This window comes from Salvelinus alpinus, chromosome 29, assembly GCF_045679555.1.
Source record: "Salvelinus alpinus chromosome 29, SLU_Salpinus.1, whole genome shotgun sequence".
NCBI classification, from domain to species: Eukaryota; Metazoa; Chordata; class Actinopteri; order Salmoniformes; family Salmonidae; genus Salvelinus; species Salvelinus alpinus.
In genome coordinates this window covers 46,434,561-46,441,464 of record NC_092114.1, presented here as the reverse complement: position 1 = coordinate 46,441,464, position 6,904 = coordinate 46,434,561, and positions in this window count along the sequence as shown.

The window sequence follows — 6,904 nt, the reverse complement described above, 5'->3', positions numbered from 1 at the left end:
CAGAAAATCACATTGTATGATTTTTAAGTAATTAATTTGCATTTTATTGCATGACATAAGTATTTGATACATCAGAAAAGCAGAACTTAATATTTGGTACAGAAACCTTTGTTTGCAATTACAGAGATCATACGTTTCCTGTAGTTCTTGACTAGGTTTGCACACACTGCAGCAGGGATTTTGGCCCACTCCTCCCTACAGATCTTCTCCAGATCCTTCAGGTTTCGGGGCTGTCGCTGGGCAATACGGAGTTTCAGCTCCCTCCAAAGATTTCCTATTGGGTTCAGGTCTGGAGACTGGCTAGGCCACTCCAGGACCTTGAGATGCTTCTTACGGAGCCACTCCTTAGTTGCCATGGCTGTGTGCTTCGTGTCGTTGTCATGCTGGAAGACCCAGCCACGACCCATCTTCAATGCTCTTACTGAGGGAAGGAGGTTGTTGGCCAAGATCTCGCGATACATGGCCCCATCCATCCTCCCCTCAATACGGTGCAGTCGTCCTGTCCCCTTTGCAGAAAAGCATCCCCAAAGAATGATGTTTCCACCTCCATGCTTCACGGTTGGGATGGTGTTCTTGGGGTTGTACTCATACTTCTTCTTCCTCCAAACACGGCGAGTGGAGTTTAGACCAAAAAGCTCTATTTTTGTCTCATCAGACCACATGACCTTCTCCCATTCCTCCTCTGGATCATCCAGATGGTCATTGGCAAACTTCAGACAGGCCTGGACATGCACTGGCTTAAGCAGGGGGACCTTGCGTGCGCTGCAGGATTTTAATCCATGACGGCGTAGTGTGTTACTAATGGTTTTCTTTGAGACTGTGGTCCCAGCTCTCTTCAGGTCATTGACCAGGTCCTACCGTGTAGTTCTGGGCTGATCCCTCACCTTCCTCATGATCATTGATGCCCCACGAGGTGAAATCTTGCATGGAGCCCCAGACCGAGGGTGATTGACCGTCATCTTGAACTTCTTCCATTTTCTAATAATTGCGCCAACAGTTGTTTCCTTCTCACCAAGCTGCTTGCCTATTGTCCTGTAGCCCATCCCAGCCTTGTGCAGGTCTACAATTTTATCCCTGATGTCCTTACACAGCTCTCTGGTCTTGGCCATTGTGGAGAGGTTGGAATCTGTTTGATTGAGTGTGTGGACAGGTGTCTTTTATACAGGTAACGAGTTCAAACAGGTGCAGTTAATACAGGTAATGAGTGGAGAACAGGAGGGCTTCTTAAAGAAAAACTAACAGGTCTGTGAGAGCCGGAATTCTTACTGGTTGGTAGGTGATCAAATACTTATGTCATGCAATAAAATGCAAATGAATTACTTAAAAATCATACAATGTGATTTTCTGGATTTTTGTTTTAGATTCCGTCTCTCACAGTTGAAGTGTACCTATGATAAAAATTACAGACCTCTACATGCTTTGTAAGTAGGAAAACCTGCAAAATCGGCAGTGTATCAAATACTTGTTCTCCCCACTGTATGTATACATTTGAAAGATTTCGAAAAATCGGTTTTCATTTTGTCATTATGGGGTATTGTGTAGATTGCTGAGGAACTTGTTTTATTTAATCCATTCTAGAATAAAGTTGTAATGTAACAAAATGTGTAAAGGTTCAATGGGTCTGAATACTTTCCGAAGGCACTGTAGGTACTTCAAGTGTGTGTGTGGTGAATTATGTAAGCTTGTTTGTTATGTATTTACAAGATATAACTACAGTACTGTATTGACAAGGTGATGTTGACCAGCAGCGTATGAGTGTGGAAATTACTTGATTGAACATGGACATGTTTTTGTTTGGGTTACTGTTTTGGAAAAATATCATGTTGTATTTAAGGTTAGATGTCAAATGTACTTACAGAACACAAAAATTATTATCTATTACCTTTCATGACTGACAAACTTTGGAACACCAGTCATCTTTTTTGACTTGGAAATGCCTAATACGGACAGAAGCATGTCTGTTCTACGAAATATATTCTCAAATAAATTTATTCTCAAATATTTATTTTCTCTTTGACTCTGTGTGCACTGAACTGACATGCATGATTATTGATGACACTCCGAAGTTCAGATAAAGGGAATGAAGTAGTCTATCATGCACACCACATCAGTGCTCAAATCTGACAGCGGTGTATAGCCTACTGTAGCTGCTGGAAAAATGTATTCAAAGCCTATATTTTATCACTCTGGATGTAACTTTTAAGTGCTACTATTTTTGTAATGTTATTAATGAAACAAAATCAAACAACCCCATAGTAGAATAGTTGACCGATTTACCTAGTCAGCTTGTTGTGCGTTCATTCTCGAGGCTCATTGAAATTGCTAGAGCCATAGGAGGGACAGATGTATTCTGACAAGCAATCAAATGCACAACAATGTTTAATGCAATCGCAGGAAAACTTTTGAAAGCTGTTTTGGCCTTTGTTAAAAGAAAGAGGGGATCCCAGTTTTACATTGCTACCAGGTTCATAGTAGTGTCCAATGGGGTAAATGCAGATGGACAAACCCCATGCTTCGGCCTATGTACTTTTTATAGCCACTATGCTTCATCAGTTGGTCTACAGGTGATAATTCTTATTGCCGATAGCACATCTGATAATATAGACTAGACTGTGCATAGGCTATATGCATGGTCCAATGTTAAAATATATTTTCAACTTTTTTTTAAACCAAAATGTTATTAGACCCATTTCTGGAGGTTTTATAAAATGCAGACAGATAATTGGTTCGTTCAACATCGGTTCTTTTTGTCTGTAAAATGAATTATGCGAGAAATGGCAGTGAAAACACTTTTTTATGCGCAAAAATGACATTTAAGTCATTTAGCTGACGCTCTTATCCAGAGCGACTTACAAATTGGAAAGTTCATACATATTCATCCTGGTCCCCCCGTGGGGAATGAACCCACAACCCTGGCGTTGCAAGCGCCATGCTCTACCAACTGAGCCACACGGGACCATATCATAACCATATCAAGTAAACTGAATCACGAGATGATATGGTGTGTGGTGCTCCCACTGCGACTCGGGAAACCATACAGTTTATTAGGCTACAGATTAAATAAATGATGAACTTCACAGAGTGGTGAAAATGCACAGTGATCTTGATGCTCCTTTCCAATAAATATCGAGGGTCTTATTCTGGTGACATGATGATCGATGCTTGACTGCCGTTTGACAAATACAAATATTCTTGCTCTTATCCATAATAATAATCTCATCATGTAGACTAGCCTACAGTATCTGCCAGCTGTTGGCTAGAGTACACGTGCCAAGACCAGAGTGGGCACATTTGCTATTTAACGCAACAGTGTTTGTGACAAGTGACAACTATCGGTAGAGTTAAATGCGATGGAAACACATTGAACTTTAGATTTTTATTTGGTACATGAAAACTTAAGCAAAAAAGTACATTTTGTGTGCACTATATCACCATGCACTGATTGTTATCCGCAACAAGTCTGTTTGTTGGAAATGCACCACTGGTGGGAAAATGTATATTTTCTTTGTGGATATTTTCCTAGCTACTGTCAACATTGACACAGCTAACCATTTAATGAATGTTATGAATTTTGATCTGGATTGTAATAATAATTAATTTAAAGACATGCTCTGTTACTTTGGTGACTAAGTAAGTATTTATTAAACCTCCAGCTTTGTGCTGGAAGTGTCAATGTGTAGTTCACACATGCATAATCTATGAGCAGAATTACTGTTTTACTTCAATTAGCCACAAAATCCCTAGTTTGAAAGTTACTGTTTTCTTGAAGCTGTGCCATGCCATGTTCCCTACATTTCCCCCAACGGGGGTGAGCTCCCTAGTCATTTGAGTTCTAACCAATGAGCTTCAGCCCCTCGCATTTGAGTGACAGCTAGTGTCCTGCCCAGCATAGGTCGCTGGTGTCACCTTAATTGGGGAGGACGGGCTCACAGTAATGGCTGGAATGGAATTGTATTGAACGCAAACACGTTTTCCATGTGTATGATACCATTCCATTCACTCCATTCCAGCCATTATTATGAGCTGTCCTCCACTCGGCAGCATCCTGTGATGCCCAGCGTTATCCAATGAGGTTGCAGGGCGGGCCCATCGGCTCAGTGGACACAGCAGAGAGAGAGAGGGCGCGTTTGAGTGGTAAGGCTAAAGCAACCGAATAGACGACAGTCTAGGAGTGAAGTCAGGGGAGGTGCAACTGTGACAGCCGAAAGTCGGACACTAATGAGATTTTCCAACAGCAGGGCTCAGATCAACATGGCAGTGTTGCCATTATTAATTTTTTAGGGAGTAGATCAGCTTCACTATTGCAGATAGATTGTGGCTTCCATCAATGTCATTATCTGCATCCTTTCCAATCCCCAATATATTTTGGGGCAAATATACACTGAACAAAAATATAAACGCAACATGTAAAGTGTTGGTCCCATGTTTCATGAGCTCAAATGAAAGATCCCTGAAATGTTCCATATGCACAAAAAAGCATATTGCGCTCAAATTTTGTGCACAAATTTGTTTACATCCATCTTAGTGAGCATTTCTCCTTTGCCAAGATAATCAATCCACCTGACAGGTGTGGCATATCAAGAAGATGAATAAACAGCATGAGAATTACACGGGACAATAAATGGCCACTCTAAAATGTGCAGATATCTCAAGTTTTGAGGGAGTGTGCAATTGGCATACTGACAACAGGAATGTTCACCAGAGCTGTTGCCGGATAATTTTATTTTAATTTCTCTACCATAAGCTGCCTCCAACATTGTTTTAGAGAATTTGGCAGTACGTCCAACCGGCCTCACAACCGCAGACCTCGTGTATGGCGGGTCACAGTTCTGGTTTGCTTTTAGGTTTTTAAATCGGAAATGGTTTTGGTCTGTGATGCCTCAAGGCTTTTCTGATTCTCTGGCAGTATTTCCAGACGCTTTGGTGCAAAATGTACAGGGTTCCATACCCCCCAAAGGAAGTAAGTTAATTCAGTATGTAGACGACCTCTGACTGTGTTCTGACACTCTAAAAGCATGCGAAGTCGACACCAGAGCTCTGTTAATGTTCTTAGCTGAGATGTCTTGCTCCCAGACAGACTAAATAACTTTTTTGCTCACTTTGAGGACAATACAGTGCCACTGACACGGCCCGCTACCAAAACCTGCGGGCTCTCCTTCACTGCAGCCGAGGTGAGTAAAACATTTAAACGTGTTAACCCTCGCAAGGCTGCAGGCCCAGACGGCATTCCCAGCCGCGTCTTCAGAGCATGCGCAGACCAGCTGGCTGGTGTGTTTACGGACATATTCAATCAAACCTTATCCCAGTCTGCTGTTCCCACATGCTTCAAGAGGGCCACCATTGTTCCTGTTCCCAAGAAAGTTAAGGTAACTGAGCTAAATGACTACCGCCCCGTAGCACTCACTTCCGTCATCATGAAGTGCTTTGAGAGACTAGTCAAGGACCATATCACCTCCACCCTACCTGACACCCTAGACCCACTCCAATTTGCTTACCGACCCAATAGGTCCACAGACGACGCAATCGCAACCACACTGCACACTGCCCTAACCCATCTGGACAAGAGGAATACCTATGTGAGAATGCTGTTCATCGACTACAGCTCAGCATTTAACACCATAGTACCCTCCAAACTCGTCATCAAGCTCGAGACCCTGGGTCTCGACCCCGCCCTGTGCAACTGGGTGCTGGACTTCCTGACGGGCCGCCCCCAGGTGGTGAGGGTAGGTAACAACATCTCCACCCCGCTGATCCTCAACACTGGGGCCCAACAAGGGTGCGTTCTGAGCCCTCTCCTGTACTCCCTGTTCACCCACGACTGCGTGGCCATGCACGCCTCCAACTCAATCATCAAGTTTGCGGACGACACTACAGTGGTAGGCTTGATTACCAACAACGACGAGATGGCCTACAGGGAGGAGGTGAGGGCCCTCGGAGTGTGGTGTCAGGAAAATAACCTCACACTCAACGTCAACAAAACAAAGGAGATGATTGTGGACTTCAGGAAACAGCAGAGGGAGCACCCCCCTATCCACATTGACGGGACAGTAGTGGAGAGGGTAGTAAGTTTTAAGTTCCTCAGTGTACACATCACGGACAAACTGAATTGGTCCACCCACACAGACAGCGTTGTGAAGAAGGCGCAGCAGCGCCTCTTCAACCTCAGGAGGCTGAAGAAATTCGGCTTGTCACCAAAAGCACTCACAAACTTCTACAGATGCACAATCGAGAGCATCCTGTCGGGCTGTATCACCGCCTGGTACGGCAACTGCTCCGCCCACAACCGTAAGGCTCTCCAGAGGGTAGTGAGGTCTGCACAAGGCATCACCGGGGGCAAACTACCTGCCCTCCAGGACACCTACACCACCCGATGTCACAGGAAGGCCATAAAGATCATCAAGGACAACAACCACCCGAGCCACTGCCTGTTCACCCCGCTATCATCCAGAAGGCGAGGTCAGTACAGGTGCATCAAAGCAGGGACCGAGAGACTGAAAAACAGCTTCTATCTCAAGGCCATCAGACTGTTAAACAGCCACCACTAATATTTAGTGGCCGCTGCCAACATACTGACTCAACTCCAGCCACTTTAATAATGGGAATTGATGGAAATGTATGTAAAAATGTATCACTAGCCACTTTAAACAATGCCACTTAATATAATGTTTACATACCCTACATTACTCATCTCATATGTACAGTGGGGCAAAAAAGTATTTAGTCAGCCACCAATTGTGCAAGTTCTCCCACTTAAAAAGATGAGAGAGGCCTGTAATTTTCATCATAGGTACACTTCAACTATGACAGACAAAATGAGGAAAGAAAATCCAGAAAATCACATTGTAGGATTTTTTATGTTTTCTTTGGAACTTTGTTTTTAAAGATATAGCTATTATATTATGAT